This window comes from Pan troglodytes, chromosome 8 (genome assembly GCF_028858775.2).
Source record: "Pan troglodytes isolate AG18354 chromosome 8, NHGRI_mPanTro3-v2.0_pri, whole genome shotgun sequence".
Lineage (NCBI taxonomy): Eukaryota > Metazoa > Chordata > Mammalia > Primates > Hominidae > Pan > Pan troglodytes.
The window spans coordinates 26,944,189-26,963,520 of NC_072406.2; the positions used below are offsets into that span (position 1 = coordinate 26,944,189).

Genomic DNA, 19,332 nt, shown 5'->3' on the forward strand with positions numbered 1-19,332 from the left:
TGCTTCCGGAAAATAGCTTTCTTTCCAGTCCCCAGACCTGCACTTCCCAGATATAAAGTTTGTTTCTTTAACAAAAGTCTTGGTCAAGTATAGCCAGGGATACTGATTATTAGAAAAATATATACATATGTTTATAATTCATATGAAGGGAAAGAGAGAAAGAGCCAAAAAGAAGGGATAAAAATATAATAGCTTTAGAAAGAGAGAAAAGAAACAAAAACAAGACATACACTATGAGAACCCTTTGTAACCTGCACCCTTACCAGCTGTCCAGGAAACCCAGGGCACCTCCATCTCTCAGCTCAGAGGTTGGTGACAGGTGGTGTCTTTTATTCATATGCCCTCCCTGGGGCTCTTAATAATTGGTGTATTTCTTGTAGTCCCTTTAGTAGGCTGGGGGCAGTAGTGGGAGTGAGGGCGAGTTGGATGATGGCTCGTTAATGGAGCTGAAGGGAGGGCTACAAGGTGACAGATGGGATGAAGCTGGAAGCTTCTTTGGTGGGAAGGGAGGGTGTTCTAGGTCATGAAGAATTAGATCCATTGAGTTGCTGCAAGAAATGTCCCATGCCTTGAGTTCCTAGGTGATTGACTTAATCTGCCCATCAGTCTTTGTGTAGTTGGTTTTGTGGTTGTGTGGATAAATCTAGACACCAAGGACCCTGGATATACCCTCCCAAAGCAAAATAACACTGGGGGCTGGGGTCACTTATTACTTGGCTGGTGTCCATGATGGGAAAGATCTCAGGGATGATGGCGGATGTTGTTGGCACTGTCTTTGCTTGTCCAAGGGCTGCTGTAGAAGAAGCGAACGGAGTGAAGGGAAGTCCAGGGGTACGAATGTGTCGTGTTCATGGGTTTTTCACCACCACCGGAATCCTGTTGTGACCTACCCACTGGTCAAGATGAAATCCCTAATAACTTAGGTGTTAAAAGACTGGAGGTTTCCCTGTATAAATTGGGTCACCAAAAGTTCCTTTTAAATTTTGCATAGGGCGGTGGCTCATGTCTGTAATCCCAGCACTTTGGAAGGCCGAGGTGGGAGGATCACTTGAGGGCAGGAGTTCAAGACTAGACTGGGCAACATAGTGAAACTCTGGTTCTACTAAAATAGAAAAATTAGCCAGGCATGGTGGTGTGTGCCTGTAATCCCAGCTACTCGGGAGGCTGAGGCAGGAGAATTGCTTGAAACCTGGAGGCAGAGGCTGAAGTGAGCTGAGATCATGCCCCTGCACTCCAGCCTGGATGACAGAGCAAGATAGTCTCAAAAAAAAAAAAAATTTTTTTTTTCATAGGTAGTACCATAGCACCAAGAAAGTGCTTAGGTGGTAAGTACAAAGGTGGCCAAGGTGAGTTCTGACAGTACAGAATGGGGTTTCCATGGAGACGGCAAATAATGAAGCAGTGGATGGGGGAGGGGGATGTATGCTCCAAGGTTGTGCCCACTCGGCACGACCCAGGTTCCATGCTACAGGCCTCTGCTTGTCCAGACCTGAGGGTCAGATTCAGATGGTGCAAATGTTTAAGACCTGGGTCTTCAACGAGATGAATTATCAGCTATTTCATAGCTGCAGTGTTGGATATGCCGAGATGATAAAAGCAACAGCAATCAGAATCAACAGTTGAAACGACGTGGCAGACACTGTGAATGCTATGAACTGCTGTGCTGAGCAGCAGGATTCCTGTGTCCTGGCGCAATGCCCATGGGGATTCATGCTTTCAGAGGGTCACGCCTCAGGAACACGTAGAAGGGCAAGCATTTCATCCGGCAGGGCACTGATTTAATCTGCACGCATGTTTGGCTGTAAAACTAGCTCCTCCCCCTTACCATTTTTGAGTCGCTGCCGGACTCAAATTCCACAGATTCTGGAAGGTGTCCAGGAACTCGTTGATTTGTCAAACTTATGGCTACACACAGCTGGAATGGAGACGGACTCCACTGAAGAGACTCATACAGGACAGGAGGGAATTTTAAGAGGATAACCCTGGTAAGCCATGGTGGACTGGGTGATGGGATGCTGTGTAAGAAAAGCTCTCTGACCTTGACTTCTAGGAATTTACTCTTAGATGGTTTAATCTAGATACTACCAGAGCTTGTAATACAGAAAATCCTGCAGGTAGGGAGAAGAGATGACCCAGAATTAGTTGACGGTCTATATTTCATAGAGTAGAATCAAAGAAAGATGTCCTTATGAATTAAAAAAACAAGCAAACTATGGTAACTTGAACCAGTTTCCAGTGCTAACGTAGCACTGCCAAGAAAAGACACTGTAAGGTCACCACTGGTCACTAGATACAGCTTATTTTAAGTTACAATCACATTTACATAAAAACAATAAATGGTCTACATCACCTTGAAAAATGGTTTTTCCTTCCAGTCGTAAGCACTTTATGTCCTGGTGAAATGCTGCTCATCTGATTATTTTACTATATTGAGAAGAGGAAAGGGGAGGGCATATTATTTTCTTAACACCTAATGGATCCAGACACATGTTAAATGCTTGACCTCCACAACCATGTTTAACTGTTAGAACAACATGATGTGTGTGTGGTTTATTATTTCTATTTTCCAAATCAGGAGACCAAGGTCTATAGAGATTACGCAGCCTTCCTGGGCTCTAGGAACAGGGACAGAACTGGAACCTGTGCCTATCTCTTTCTGTCGTTGCTCCTTCCAACATATCATGTTGCTTCTCAAAACCAACAGTGAAAAAGTATTCTTTAGCCTAACCTGAGCTGAAATGGCTTAGATATGGAAGCGTAAAGTTTCACTGGCTGTGCATGATGCAAATTTCTTAAATATAGGCAAATATAAGCATGTGTGGGTATAATTTCTGTATTATGTGTATACCTTTATATCCATATGCCGTATAGTATGTGTGTATACATATAGTGTGTGTGTGTATTTTATATTTATACACACACACATATATATATGCACACACACACACATATATATAAACCATTAATCTAGGAATCAACAAACCACATTTGATGATATTTCTGCATTGTTACAAAGCTGGAGAGAGAAGCTTCCCCCAGTTACAGGAAGAGATTGTGTGATTGTGTCTGTGCTTGCTTTTCATAATGTCTGCATGTTGGACAGAACTTGGCCTAACTCTCATGTTCGTGGTAATGTAGCATCTATTTTGAACCACAGGAGGATAGAACATTGACCAGAAGAACCTGACCTTAGTTGATGGAAACTGTTTTATTTCCGCTGTTCACCTGGGCCTCTGAATAACCGGGTTTCATTACTACAAGGCTGGCTCACTATGCACCCCTTCACCTGTTCATTTTCCCAGTGTGTGTCTAACCCAGCCATCCACAGCGATGTCATGAAGACCTGTGCATGGATCCCCACCTGCCTTTCCCATGTTACCTGCGAGCTTACCAAAGACTTGGGATTTTTCCAGCATGGTGAAAGATGAAAATGTGCTTGGGTTTACTTTGTCATTTCCAGGGCTGGGTTAAAGCCATCATGTAATGAAGCCAGATCCACATAAAAATGTGGATCATGGCCAGGTGTAGTGGCTCATGCCTGTAATCCCGGCACTTTGGGGGGCCGAGATGGGTGGATCATGAGGTCAGGAGATCGAGACCATCCTGGCTAACACAGTGAGACCCTGTCTCTACTAAAAATACAAAAAATTAGCTGGGTGTGGTGGTGGGAGCCTGTAGTCCCAGCTACTCAGGAGGCTGAGGCAGGAGAATGGCGTGAACCCGGGAGGCAGAGCTTGCAGTGAGCTGAGATCGCGCCACTGCACTCCAGCCTGGGTGACAGAGCGAGACTCCGTCTCAAAAAAAAAAAATGTGGATCATTGTTAGATGCATTACTATGAACTTTGGGTTGGGGGGAAGGGTCAACGTGGAAAAACATCCAGGCATTTCCCTTTTTCTACACTTGTCTGTATCTCTCCCCAATAATTCATTATTTGATTACTTTCCTCATTCATTCATTCCACAGATATTCCCTGGCCATTGAAATCGACTACTTGTGTCAGAATACAAAGCTACATGAGATGTGGTCCTTGTCCTCAATAAGCACGCGAGTCAGGGAGTTGGAGGGGAGATTATGAGTAAGGAAGAAATATAGAGGTGAAGAGGGGAGGTGTCCAAGCTGGAGGGTTCTCAAGGGAGAGGGAAGAGTCTGGAGGCTTACGGAGAAGATAGCTCTTGGGGGTTTTGCCCTTTGAGCCTCTCACAGAGGTCCTGGGCCAAGGAGGACTTTGCATTTTCCATCAGGGTCAGCCTGGTGTCACCCAAACACCTAGAGGAGTGAGGAGACGCCAGAAATCCCAGGTTGTGTGACAGCATCTGGGTAGGCACCGCAAGGGACTAAAGATGCTACTTGCAACCAAGGATGATCCCCAAGACAAAAAATATGCATTATAAGAATTATATTTTGGTCCTCAAACTTCTGGTTCTATAAATGCTGTTCTCACTGTCTGGGAAGTAAGATTTGGACCCGGCCAGTGGAAATTCAGTTTCTTCATTTGTCACTCGATGCCTGTGAAAACTTTGCCAAAAGCCTGACTTCTTGGAGCTTTGGTTTTCTCATCTATCAAGTGAGAATAGTAATAATAATAACAATAATGCCTACCTCACTGATCTCTTAGGGTTGTTATGAGACTTAAAGGGTGCTGTGCAAAGTCTGAAACGGTGCCATAACTCTTTACAGTCATTATTATTAGTATTGGCAAAAATGTCCATTTCTGCACCCCCTTCCATTTGAGTGGTGAGCGTTTTCCTTGCCCTGCTATTAAGAGGTCACTCGTGTCAATGCTGAGAGGCCCATGGAAGCCTGACAGCTTGATGTTGCATCTGTGAGAAGTGATTCATTGGAGCAATCTCCCCTTAAGTTCAGATGAATGCATTAATTTTTAGAAGCAAATCTGTTTGAATTGTGGCTTGATGTCTAATGCTTGGAGGATTATATAATTGAATTGTAGATGCTAAATTGCATCTTCTGAAATACTGAGAAATAGTCCCATTCTCATATAGGCTTAACATCCATCTAGAATATTCCAATTGCTTGTTACTAGGAGATATGTGTGTTACATGGCAAGCATGTGCTCATGTGGACTCACCCACCTGTGAGGATGGCATAGGTGAGGAAAGAAGAAGATGAGAAAGGTTTTATAGGGTAAACTCAATTGTAAAAACTATTACATGATGGTGGACAATTTCAGCTTCAATTCACCTGATGATGACTCTGGCTTCAATAATTAATGACCCTGTTATTAGATTTCTGAGGCAGACAGCATCTCATTGCAAGGGACCATTTTGATGAATGAATAATCATAATAAATACAAACCACTGGCCAGAGGGTCAACTTCTACTGTCTGCTTAGCTGGAACATGAATGAACCCAGCCAAGATTGCAACATTCTCATGGCCATTCTTTTGGAATTCCAAGTAGGAGAAGAACCTGGAGGGTCATTATGCTGTGTCCTTTGTCTTCAGGCAAGATTATCTCCAAACCAACCCAATGGGGTAGAACCCACATTGACACTCTCCTGGCAACAGGCTCAAGGCTATTGGGAAATCTTCCGACTTGTGTCAAATATAACATTTGTCTTTCATTTAGTTGAGACCAATCTACATAAGTCCAGGTTAAAGGGAAGCTTTTCCCGCCCTCCAGAAGACACAGGCAGTGGCTCAGGTGACCTGCCAGCATGGAACCTGTCTCTCTCAACAGTAAGTTACTGAGCACCTACTACATGTGAGGTGCTCTCCTGGATGTGTTTCATTTTATAGTATTTGACATCTGTTTTCTCATGTGACCCTCACAACAATTTTATGTGTTTAGGTCATGGTGGGGGGTATGACCATTATAGGATGGATGAAAAAAACGAAGCTTGAAGAAGTTATGTGAATCGCCTGAAGTCCAGAAATGGCAAAGTTCAAACTCAGGTCTCCTGTCTCCAAGGCCATGTGTTTCCCCTTCTACTATGTCAACCTCTCCCTGCCCTGGGCTGCCTTGTGGCACCGTCCTTTTCTGTGGAGACTGGTACATCTGCCTTAGTGTCTTCCAGCTGTGTGATGCTTGTGTTAAGGCTCCATATTCTGGAGGTGTCCTGCGAATTCTCCACTGGAAAAGGGAAACAGGACTAACCCTAGGTCTTGAAGGGTTTCCCTTAGAGCTTGAGACAGTCAGAGGAAAGGACTGAGTGTCCAGGGTTTGGCCATCTCTAAGTGCTCTTTCGCTTTTGAAATAGAAATAGACCTTGCATCTCTTGGGCCCATAGTACTAGATCCTGCTGTAGGTGCTTTTGTGGGCACTGCGTGTTAAATCCTCACATCAACCTCATGAGGTGCTGTTGTTACCTCCATTTGTGGATGGGGAAAGTGAACTATGGGGAGTTTACATACGGAGGTGGCAAATGGCCAAACTGGGATTTGAACCCCTGCCAGGGATCTGCTCTTAGCCTCTTTACCGTGTTAAGGAGCCTGGGCTCCAGCACCCTCTCCTTCTGTCTGCCGCCCTTGGTCCATAGAAGGAAAAGCCCAGACCTCCTGGTGTCCTGGGCACTCAGAGATAACCAAAGCCTGGAAACTCAGCCTTTCCATCTCAAAAGTGAAAGAAAAGTCAATCAAACAAAAATGACCGAAGTGTTTTCTAATATTTTCATTAATTAAAATTATGGTTCCTGATTTCATCTTTTTGACATCCAACACCAATGTACTAATAATCAAGCCCCTGGAATAATGGTGTTTAATAAAAAGGGTGAAACCTGCACTGCTTTTAGGCAACACATTTACCATGGCTAGAGAGTAGTGGGATGTGTTGGTGTGATTCTGTGTGTCCCTTGGTACGTCAAACACCCACGACACTTAGTAAGACTGTGTGACAACAGCGCTGAGCAGTTTAAGTACTTGTAATCTGCTGCCTGGGACCAGGCTGAGACTCAGAACTGGGTGTTCTTGCTTTTTCACATTTGCTGCTGATTATGCTGAGGAATTAGATGGGAAGGTGGGCCAGGGATGGGGCAGATGGGCATATTGAATGTGTACCCAGAAACACAGTGAGGGTCTGTGGTCAAGGATGTGGAGTTTCTATCCACTTGGCAAGGGGTGGGGAGGGTGAGTCTATACAATGAAATCACTCCCTGGGTCCATTGCGCCCAACACCAAGCATAACATGAGCAGCTGCAGTTAGGAGGAAAAGGCCAAAACCTCCCCTTGGACCTTCTGCCTGGACCTCCCTGCTTTAAGCAGGAATTGAATGTAAAATGCTGTCTGGGCCAGCCCTGCCTGGGTCTACGAAAGGAGAGGTGCCTGCAGCAGCGGCTAGTGGGCCAGCCCCAGGCAGCACATGAAGCCACAATGATGCCCCAGCTACTGGGCTTGTCACCCACAAAGGCCCCCACTCCAGCCTGCCCCCTACCCTGCAGCTGGAGTGTCTCTGGAGAGGTATTTCCAAACAGCCCATTCCCTGCCCCTCTTCGTTTTTGTGTTATGTGCCACCTGAAGGTCTTTATGATGTTCTATATCCCCGCTTCTTCTCCCATGTTGTTTTGCCTCCTATGACATTGGAACTGGCTCCCAAACAAGGGGTTAATGTAGGAAGGGAGCTCCACCTGCCATAATGAGAACCCCCCAGCACCTCAGACTCTTTCTCATCTAATTCATGGGGAGCAGTGATTTGACAAGCAGGACAAGTTCTATCCTCAGGCCATGTGAGTGCTCCAGCCAAGATGATTGAGCCTCTTCTGGGGTGGGACTGTTTGCCAGTGGTTTGCTGCATCAGATGGCCTTTTGGATCCTGGACACAGCTACAATCACAGAAGCGATCTTGGAAGCCACTAAGCCAGCCCTACCATTTTGCAGATGAGGAAACTGAAGACTGCGAGGGAGGATATTCAGCTTGAATTTAGGGTCAGCAAAAGGATGCATTGAGGAAAGAGCCCAAGGTGATCAGTGTCCAGTTGGCATCTCTATACCTCATGGTGCTGTCTTCCTGCCCCATTGCCAGGCTTGGATTGTCAAAATAAGGAACTGATCTCCAGGAGATAAATTCGTCAAGTAGAAGACAGGCTTGAAGAAAAGAAAGGCACTCTGTTTTGCAGTGGGGAGCACTCTGCTGGGGGCCTATGCGGCTCAGATATTGATGGAACCGTCATCTCTGTAAGTGGGGACAGTAAGCACTGTCCTAACTAAATCACAGCTCTTTACTGCTTTTATATAAAGATTACTCATGTTGTAATAATAGCCCATAAATTAATAAGTACCATTAAGTTTATGGGCTTCTCCTAGTCAGAGTCCTTTCTAGCTATCAATTTGGTAGAGTTTAATAAACTCTCCATGACTTATAAAACCACGGTAGTCAAGTTTTGGTCTGTATTGAGTGGCGTTTCTGATACTGACTTCCTTCTCTACTTGTGTGAAATGAAGGCAAAAGGACCCATAACAACACAATTAGACCACAAGACAGGTGTCAGCTTATCACATTAGACAGCTGGATTAAGGCCAATGTACCTCCTTCAGGGTCTGGGTGCCTGCAACCACTGGGGGTCTTGCAAGCATCTAGCAGGATAGGAGAACAGCTCAGATGGAAGAACAGACAACAAACCCACTGCCCACTGAGATTCTGTGAAGGAGAACCCCTGTGCAATGGCAGAATTGAGTGGGAACCGTGGCTGCCCCAGCAAGGAACTTAACTTCTCATCTAAAAATCATACCAGTCCTGCATACCTCACAGGAGCAATTGAAGATAAAAATAAGTCAAGGTTCAGTACAAGCTCAATCTCATGGAAAATATGAAAGTGCCATCATCCAATAATCATAATAATCCAGAGCTATGATATACAAAATGTCTTTTATCATGCAAAGCTCTGTGCCAAGCACTAGACATTCATTCTTGTTTTTGATCCCTGCTGCCCTCCTAGCAGGCAAGAAGTCTCGCTCTCCCAAGGCTCAGAGAGGATGGCAACTTGCTTAAGGCGACATAGCCAGCCTACTCTGGCAAATTCAGACATCCAATGCAGGTCATTGACTCCAAAGACCATAGGCCTACACTGCCCCAGACTATTTAACACATCATTTTTATTAGGTTGTATTTGTCCTAATTCACTCCATACTTCTTAAAGATTTTCTATCAATGGTCGAAAATACAAATACAGGTTGGGCACAGTGGCTCACGCCTGTAATCCCAGCACTTTGGGAGGCTGAGGCAGGTGGATCACGAGGTCAGAGATCGAGACCATTCTGGCTAACATGGTGAAACCCCATCTCTGCTAAAAATACAAAAAATTGGCTGGGCATGGTGGCACGTGCCTGAACTCCCAGCTACTTGGGAGGCTGAGGCAGGAGAATTGCTTGAACCTGGGAGGCAGAGGTTGCAGTGAGCCGAGATTGCACCGCTGCACTCCAGCCTGGGCAACAGAGCGAGACTCCAAATAAAAAAAAATACAAACACAATCTAAGATATTTTTATTAATAGCCCAGGCTTGGATTCTGCAAAAGATGTGGAATCTCTGTTGAAAACCAACATAAGTAATTTCAGATAGAACTACTACCAAACTAGATATCAACTTACTTAAGTAGGTTGATGGAACTTAACCTCTCTTTCCTAGGAGTAGCTAGACGTCCTACAGACTTGAAGGGTAGGGGATGAGGGGTAGACATTGAGGATCCTGGAAATGAATTAGTGTTCTTTCCTCCATGCTGTGGTATCTGTTAGGCTGGGTGGTATAACCAGTGGCCCATAGTTCTGCATTTCATTGCAATCCAAGCTGCAGTGAGGTGGAGCTGAGGCCCCAGCACTGAAGTTGAGTGAGGAAAAGGCACCTGAAACTCAGGTGCATTTCAGTTGGTGACTGGTTTTCATGGGAACTGCTAAAATGTAAAGAGAATGGCTTTGTAGCCCATAACGCAGAGTCTGCAGTCATCCCTCCCATGGCATTTTTGGAGCTACCCATGACCATGATAGGTTGCCATTAACAGGGATGGATTTGGCTGTGACTGATCTGCAGTGCCCTCCAAAGGTCTGACAAAGATCTGAGCAAATAGATTTTACAAGAATGTTCACTATTTTGTTCCCAGCACCTAGCAGAGTGTCTTATACATAGCAAACACTGATACATATTTGCCAAACAAGACAGATATTAATGTCTTAATTTATTGAAACAAAGACTCCAAGAAGCTAAATGCATTAACTTGTTGCACATCATGCAGATCTAACTAAGGTGCAAGGTAAGATTTGAAGTTGGGTCTGTCTGACTGTAGAGCCCCTGCCTCGATCACTAAAACACCTCTGGAACCTTCCGTGGAGACTGAATCTGTAAGATCCTTGTCACAAGCACCTCAGGTAATTTTGGTGCAAGTGGATCACACTTGAAAAAAGGCCATTCTAGTGACATTTGAATGACAGCTGACATGTTTGAGCTCTTACTCTTTCCTCAGCATAGCTGCATAATCTTCTCACCAACTCTACGACTGTTGCATTCTAGAGATTGAAAACATCAAACCAAACCTGAAGCACTGAGAGGTTGGGTAACCAGCTCTGGTCACTGAGTTGGTGAGGGATGGATTCAGAAGAGGTCTCCAATTGTGACACCGCAGAGGACCTGCTCTTGGCCACCACACTCTACCAGCTCTGCAAGAAGGTGAGGGAGGGAGGGTGGAGTGTGATGGGCTCTTACTGTCTCTATTTGGTTTTGTCTTAGCATAAAGGGAACTGAGTCCTTAGGCCCCTCCAGCAGGAAAGGCTCACAACAGCAGCCCCTCCGGCCCTGGGGTCAGTCTGTATTCACACCTAAGGGCAAGCTAAGTTGTGAATTTGACAGAGGACTTGGACAGTGTCTCTAGTTGTCCCGGTTACAGCTGTGGTTAGTGTCCACCGATGGATGAGGAGATGCTTCCGGCAGATTGCTCTCTTAGCCACAATTCCCTCATTTATGGCAGCAAAGCAGGCCAACGATTGCAAAAGACAGAAATAAAACAGAAAATCTTGGAATGAGCATCATACTATAAAAAGCATAGAGTGACATCAATAACGGGTAGACACCTTCTCCCCACCTTCGCACAACTGTAACTTTTTGGTTGTTAAAGGAACAGATGATCGTATTTCTAAAGAAAGAATGCCATGATTCAAGCCCTGGAGTGAATAAAGGCTCATTTATGGGAGGTTATACCAAGAGGAAAATAGTAAACGGGCACGTGTTTTAGCCCTTTTAGACTTGTAAATGGTCCACATGTAATGTGCTCCACAAATGGTGAAATCATCCAGTAAAGCACTCACAGCCCTGACTGCTGCTTGTGGCATCACAGGGGAAAGTAAAAAGGCCCATGAACAGAGGGCTTTTTTAACTTTTCCTCTAGACAGAGTCTTGATCTGTTGCCCAGGCTGGAGTGCAGTGGCATGATCTTGGCTCACTGCAACCTCCGCCTCCTGGGTTCAAGTGATTCTCTTCCCTCAGCCTCCTGAGTAGCTGGGATTACAGGCATGCACCACCATGCCTGGCTAATTTTTGTATTTTTAGTAGAGACGGGGTTTCACCATGTTGGTCAGGCTGGTCTTGAACTCCTGACCTCAAGTGATCCGCCTGCCTTGGCCCCCCAAAGTGCTGGGATTACAGGCGTGAGCCACTGCACCCGGCTGGGGTTTTTAATTAATATATGCCCTCCTGTACTAAGTATATTTTAAATTTTCTATGTTTTGTTATGTTTTGACATCTCGGGTCTTACAGACTGGAGGAGAGATGTCCTTTCCTGGAGTTAGCTAATTCCTAGAGATCCCAAGCAACTTACTCATAAGCACACTTTTGATATGCAAACCAACCGGTTCAGAGTTCATACTCCTACCTGCCTCCTTTATCAGGGTCCTGCCATCTGGGACACAACCCTTCTGCCCTAAATCGCCCCAGGGCCAGCTACCAGACAACTAGGAACCCCCATATAACCCAGAGCCCACGGAACATATTTGAACTTGTTTGAACCAACCCTAAGCCTGCTCAACTGCTTACCCTGCCTCGACTGCTCCTTCTCCTGAAAACCACCATAAAGCTGTCTGTCCGTGCTTTTTCCTCACTCCTTCTGCCTCCTGGCTGACCCTGGTGCTTCCCCGCATGGCCCTGTGTGGCGTGGCTTGTCTCCTACTCTTGGGAATTGTCAATAACAAACTATTTTTTCAACGGTAATGATCCCCTGATCTGTTGACCTTGCCACACCTGAATAAAAACAAACCCCTCGGGTACGCTCTGAATCACCTCCTTACTGAAAACCACAATACATTCTTCTAATTCTTACAAAGGGAATCCCGCCTCCATCTGTTTATAAATCAAGAAGTGTTCATCACATGCTCTGGAAACTTTCATACAAAGTAGTTTTCTTGTGCCATCGTAGACGCATGGTTACGTCTAGGGATGTTTGGAGATGAAGACGCACAACTGACTCCTGACTCCTGTTTACTTAACTGTGTGGCCTTGCGCAGGTTATTCCCTTAAGTCCCAGCTTTGTCATCTGAAAATGCCACGGCAGATGCGCACCTCACGTGGTTGCAGGGTTTCCACGAGCCGATGGATGTAAAGAACCCAGCAGGACGTTGGCTTTCAGTTAATACTGCAAAAATAGCAGCTTTTCAGCAGTTCTTCTCTCCCCAATCCACAGCCTTGGTACTGTCACTCCACAGCCCCTGGATGAGGCTCTGACACTTTGCAGAGAGGACGCATTCTCATCAGAAAGAGACGGAACGGGTCTCAGAAGCTCGCTTTCAGAGGGCTCGCCTTTCAACTCAAAGCCCATGGGGATGCTGGGGACACAGCCTGCCTCCCATGTGAGAGGCCACCATGCGCCAGAGAGCTCAGCCTGTGGAACACAGAGCAAAATGGCAACTATCTTCCCATCTTCATTTGCGCTCGCTGTCCTGTGGAAACCTCCTCTCTGTGAAACTGGTGGAGTCACGATTTTGGGGCTGGACCATCTGCCTGATCCCAAATGTAATTCATGAACTTGGAGGGATCTGCATTACTGTTCATTTCAGCAGGAAAAATGATCAATGTATTTCACAGCTTTGAGAATCTGCACCTTTTTTCTGGACTGCGGCAGGCATATATGGGTTCTGGCATTCTGATTAGTAAAGCAGCCAAATTTTCCCTTTTATTTTTTTGCAAAATCCTCTGTCTTCCACTTTAATATGAGTGCCAGTAAATATTTTATGCCGAGGTCTTTTCAGAGCCCTGTTTCCTATTTAAAGGCATATACTTCCACCCTAGATATGTATTTCTTTAGTTAATGTACACATGTAACACACATATAAAATAAATGAAAGTAGTGTATTTTTCTCGTTATCTCCAAAAAAGTAAAACTAATTAGATAGAATGGAGAAGGGGCTGTGCTGATTAATTTAATTATCTGTTTAACTAAAGGCTAAACAGAAAGCTTATTGAGGTTTCTACCCTGGTAATAAAAAAAATCTTTCAAATGTACAAGCCCACTTGTATGCCTTCCGTAGACTGAACATGTAATTAATTTTGAGAATTCAGCTCTGAGCCTCAGGTTCACTAATGTTGAAATCAAGTTTGTTGATATAAAAGATTTGATTGGATTTTCATGCGTTCTAAGAAGTGTTAGAAAAAAATTATGTAAAAAAAATCTTCATAGCTTATTTTTTATCATTTGCATCTTATGCTTGGTAAGTGGAACATAGGATTATTTCCCACTAACAGAATTGGGGATAATCAAGTTTAATTAAACAGTATTTTATCATAAACTCTTCTCATCTCCAGTGCAAAAGGTAACGGCTCTTTCCAACAATGACTATATCGCCATTTTTGGGCAAAGTTTACTGCCCTCCTTTACCAGGGTACGGTTTAACATCCCAAAGAAAGCCTATCTTGAAAGCCTTTTATGACTCAATCTCTTATGAGAGCTTACTTATATAATGTATGGGGTTTTTTTGTTGTTGTTTAAGAATGATGAGTGATCACCATAACATAAAGAGACACCACTGAGCGGACTCATTCTTGGTCTTCTGTCTGATTCTGGGAGATTCAGAGCTCTGGCTCTGCCACTAACAGCAGGGAGTTGGAGAAACGATTTTGGTGCTCTGGAGCTCAGCTTCTTAGTTTTGAGGGGGATGTCTTGGAGGTTCTCCCCACATCTGGAATTCTGGGATTATACGGTGCCTTATGCTAGTGGTAGGGGGTGTGTATAGACAACCAAACATCCCGGTTTGCCCAGCATTGAGAGAGGGTTCCTGGGACTTGGGAATTGGGGTGTGAACGCTGGAAACTGCCAGGGCAAATTGGAACCAGCTGGCTACCCTGTTTGTGGGGAGCGGGCATGTGGTTTGGTGTGTGTGGGCACAGCCTCTGATTTATAGAATTATAAATTATATGTTAATTATATACTACATAAATTATATTTATACACTTATAGGATTATAAATTATATATTAATTATATCATATAAAAATATATTTATAAAATTATAAATTATTTATTAATATATGTGTTATATATTTATAAAATTATAAATTATATATTAACTTTATAATATATAAATTATATTTATATATTATAAAATTATATTTATAGAATTATAAAATATATATTAATTCTATTTAATTCCAAGCATTGGGGTGAGAAGGAAGATACACAGGTAAAGTACTTTGTATATTTTCTGGCACAGAAGCACTAAGTAAACATTAGCTATGATTATTATTGTTTTTGTTTTTCTCAAGCGCTTCCACACTTTTCATCTCAGACCCACAGAGCCTGTGTGTGCGGCTGAGGTGCTCAGACTGGCAGGTGAAATGACTTCATTAGTGCCCTTGCTCCTGGTGGGATGAGAGTGGGAACCCAGCCTTCTGAGTTGAAGAACTGGAACAAACATCAGCCCTGACACATTGATGTCAGTTTACCTTTGTGAGAAACAGGAACGAAATGTGAACATCTATTTCAGGTGATGTCATAAAGCCCGACTCAGAAGATGGCTATGATTTCAACAGCCTGTCGGCAGCACGGATTTCAGAGTAACTTACAATCAATAATTAATCTAAACAACAGTGCCGTGTGCACCCCATTATTAAAACAGAAGGGGAAACAAAAGGAGACTGAGAGGATTGCTTTTGAAGGCTCATGTTGCAGCGGCTTCTGCTGGATACTAAAAAGCAAATTATTATCAGGGGTTGTTTGTCATTCACAGGAGGAATTGGATTCCTTTATGTTTATAAAGTCACCTTGGTATCTGGAAGGAGAGCAGAAACTAACAGAGCCTACTTTACTTAGGAATGTAGGATGCTAATTTATTTGCCTTTTTCTTATATTAATATCCTTATCTGTAAAAAGGGGGAAGAAAATAGGGCTGTTTTGAGGAGATGTGGCTGAGAAAACAGAAAAAGAGAATTACAGGCCTGAAATCCCAGCACTCTGGGAGGCTGAGGTAAGAGGAACGCTTGATTCCAGGGATCTGAGACCAGCCTGGGCAACATGACGAAACTCTGTCTCTATTAAAAAAACGACATTTAGCTGGCTGTGGTGGTGTGCATCAGTGGTCCTAACTACTCAGGAGGCTAAGTTGGGAGGACTGCCTGAGCGTGGGCGGCCGAAGCTGCAATGAGCCATGATTGTGCCTCTACTCCAGCCTGGGTGACAGAACAAGACTCTTCCTAAAAAAAAAAAAAAAAAAAAAAAAAAAAGGAACGACGAATCAGGCCAGGCACGGTGGTTCAAGCCTGTAATCCCTAATCCTAGAACTTTGGGAGGCTGAGGCTGGTGGGTGACCTAAGGTCAAGGGGTCAAGACAAGCCTGGCCTACACGGCAAAACCCCATTTCTACCAAAAAATGCAAAAACTAGCCGGACGTGGTGGCGCATGCCTGTGGTCCCAGGTACTTGGGAGGCTGAGGCAGGAGAATGCCATGAACCTGGGAGCTTGCATGAACCCAGGAGGCGGAGCTTGCCGCGAGCCAAGATCACGCCACTGCACTCCAGCCTGGGGGACAGAGCAAGACTCTGTCTCAAAAAAAAAAAAAAAAAAAAAAAAGTAAAATAATCACTTCCACTCAAATCCTGGGTTCACACTGTTTTCCCCAGGAGGGACTAGAGGTCCATAAAGAGGCAGTCACGGTCCGGGCTCACACAGCTAAGGTGTGGAGGAGCAGGGGCGGGGACCAGGGGTGTGGCTGGAGGCTGTGTGCTTGTCAGTTCTCCAGCTGCCTGTAATAATAAGCCTGATGCTAGCTTACCCAGAAGGGGCGAAGATAAGCGCAGGGGTGGGATGGGGGCTGCTGAGCAGAGCCTGGAAGATGAGTCCTCATTGAGGAGGAAGCCCATGGAGTTGGCCCAGTGATGATAAAATCAGCTGGGAAAGTCGATGGAGTTTCCCAGCGCTTGAAGTCCATTGACTTTCCCAGCTAATGTTACCAAAGCCTCCTTCTGACTGTACCTGTTTTCCCACAGGCCCCTGGCGCTGGTTCTCTCTGGAGGTTGAGTTTCCGTGGGGAGAGAAGAGTGCCCAGCGTGACCACCGTTGGCTGACTTCCCATGCATTATTCCTTGTTTCCCCCGCTGGGGCCCAGCCCACCAGCCCCACAGTGCATGAAGCCACTTATCACCAAGGTTCCCAGAGAGGACGGGCTGGCCCAAGTCTGCATTGTCACCTGCTCTGGGGAAAACAAAGCCCTCTCCCCCGCCCTCCCCACAGCATGCTGGGCACAGGGCCAGCCCGTTCTATGTTTTCAGTAAATTTTCAAAACTGCTGGTTTTGGTGGCAGCTTTTGCAGTGATTATCTCATTAGGGGCTTGGCCCTGAAACACCTTATTTATTGTGGATTGAAAAAAGTTCACCTTTTCAAGCAAAAAAAAAAAAAAAAAAAAAAAACAGAAGAAATAAATAAAAGAACCAGACTGTAGTTTCCCTGGAAAATTTTCGCTTGTGGGAAAATACCTCCCTGGCCCGTAGAGAGACGCCATCACCAACAGTGTGGAGTTATCAGATGGGACTGGTCCAGCTTTGTGGGGCCGGGGCACACAGTGCCAATGTCCAGGTAGTTTCCAAACCGTGTTTTGTTTCCTCTGTCCTCTTTATAAACCCACGGATTGAACCTCATGGGCCCACAAGTTCCTGATTGCTTCGTATATATTGTACAGATTTTTTCAGGAAAATAAAATAGATCTTGCTCTACCCTGACAGAGCAGGGCCGATATTCTCTAGAAGAGAGGAGAACTCTAGAATGGATGGCAGAACTCTGAGTGTGTAACCCAAACAGCATGCTGAAATAGTAAAACTCTGCCGCAGGGGCAGATGGCTGCTGGGAGAATATTTATAGCAGGGATCTAGAAATAACCGTATGGGAAAAGCCTTCTGAGGAGGAACGGAACAAGAGTCTTCGGGGTGGCACTTGGAGACACTCTTGCTCTTGCCTGAGGTCCTGGAGGGCTGCAGGCCGACCGCTGCACGGGAGAGAATATACGTGGTATTCACAGGGTACACAGAAGTCGTAATACTTCATGTAGATCTGTGCCACACAGATGTGAGAGCTAGGACTTGGAAACAGGAAGAGAAGTGGGAGGATGATTAGGAGCCTAATTGGTAAATGTAGTACAGTCAAGGCAGACCCCGTAAAAGGACCGGGCACTGCAGAGCTGCAGGACAAGAGCCTGGGGACACGACAGTCAACCAGCCCATGGGCATCATGGAAACAGCACTTTGCAGGCACCTGAGTGAAGCACAGGAAGGAAATGCAGACACAGGTGAAGGAGCACGGGGTTGGGTTAGAGCCAGGCAGCATCCCCCCAGCCGCTCCATGCTAAAGCCTTCATCAATTGCCCAGAGAGTGGGGGTTCTCAGTTAACGCTGGAACCATACAGCAATGAGGCCTGGGTACTACTTGTAATTTTCTGTTTATTTCTAACTTTATGAACTGCGTCAAGTATACTTCCTAGCATGGGTTCAGTACTTTGCAACAAATCTTTCTGCCGTGGATATAAATTCATGAGCTTCAGGTTTCATTAAAGAGAAGTACACAAATGAAGTACCCAGACTAACATTTGAAAATTTAATTTTATGTTTGTTTTTATTTTTTAAGGGACAGAGTTTCACTATGCTCAGGCTGGACTCAAACTCCTGGGCACAAGTGATCCTCCTGCCTCAGCCTCCTGAGTAGCCGGGACCATAGGCACACACCACCACGCCCAGCTCAAACTAACATTTGACTGCCTTGTGAAATATTACCTAGTCACTATCCCAGGTCCCTGACAGCATAGACCAGCAAAACATTAGAATGACACCAGACCTATTATAACTGCAAGCCATGAACAGGATTTCAAGAAAAGAGATGGAAGAATGTTCAGATTCCTAAAAATCTTCTTAAAAGAGAACTCCTAGCTTTCCACAAAATTCACTTAATTTCTTAAGTGATTTTTGTCTTTTAAAAGCACAATAAAGAGCAATCAGATGTTGTGTGTCTGTGCATCTGTACAGCAGTAAAGGTATCTCTCACATGGCATTAAAAAAAAGGCAAACAAATCCAACACACCACTAGAACTCAAATTTGGAGAAAATAGCTGCATGAAAAAATTGCGCTGTGTGTATAAAGGTTTTTTTTAAAGAGTGTCTTTTCCTGAACTGACATTTCCATTCTTAGTTTTTTTGTTTTGTTTTGTTTTGTTTTGTTGTTTTGAGACGGAGTCCCACTCTGTCACCAGGCTGGACTGCAGTGGCGTGATCTTGGCTCACTGCAACCTCCGCCTCCAGGGTTTAAGCGATCCTTCTGCCTCAGCCTCCTGAGTAGCTGGGACTACAGGCATGGGCCACCATGCCCAGCTAATTATTTGAACTTTTAGTAGAGATGGGGTTTCACCATGTTGACCAGGATGGTCTCGATTTCTTGACCTCATGATCCGCCCACCTTGGCCTCCCAAAGTGCTGGGATTACAGGCGTGAGCCACCGTGCCTGGCCCATTCTTAGTTTTCTTACTTGGGTATTTTTCCCTGTCTGCCTCAGGGAAATGAGGAAACCAATAGAAGCTTGGCACTTATTTACTTTTCAGTTAGTATATGATGTGATTTATTAAATGTATCTTTAAGTCTCCAACTGGAATCACCCATGTTCTTAACAACTTAGGTTACTCCTTTCAAGGAAATGAACATATTATTACAAGCACAGCCATTCTGGAAAATACAACTGTCCACTACATATAGAAACTTGGCCTCAGATGATTGTGTCTTCTTAGCAAGGGACAGTTTCTATTCCCCTGAACCCCACCTCACAGCTCTGGATGACATGATTGAAGCTAAGGCAAGGTCATTTTCTACCCCTGACTCAAATCTCTCTTACAGCAAGTTAACCAGGTGGGGCTTGAGTGGTCCCAAGCTTCACACTCCGAGT

The 19,332-nt window shown here is 44.8% G+C and overlaps 1 protein-coding gene and 1 long non-coding RNA gene across 4 annotated transcripts in view; one reads left to right on the forward strand and one right to left on the reverse strand.

The window, feature by feature from the left end:
• Positions 1 to 19,332, reverse strand: part of FRMD4A (FERM domain containing 4A) — a 688,079-nt gene that overhangs the window by 427,595 nt on the left and 241,152 nt on the right. The window lies entirely within an intron of this gene.
• On the forward strand, positions 1,416 to 18,404 carry LOC104008107 (uncharacterized). Its single transcript, XR_682550.5, has 5 exons — positions 1,416 to 1,985; positions 3,965 to 5,697; positions 10,452 to 10,607; positions 15,291 to 15,384; positions 16,403 to 18,404. It is a non-coding gene; the product is annotated as an uncharacterized LOC104008107 (long non-coding RNA).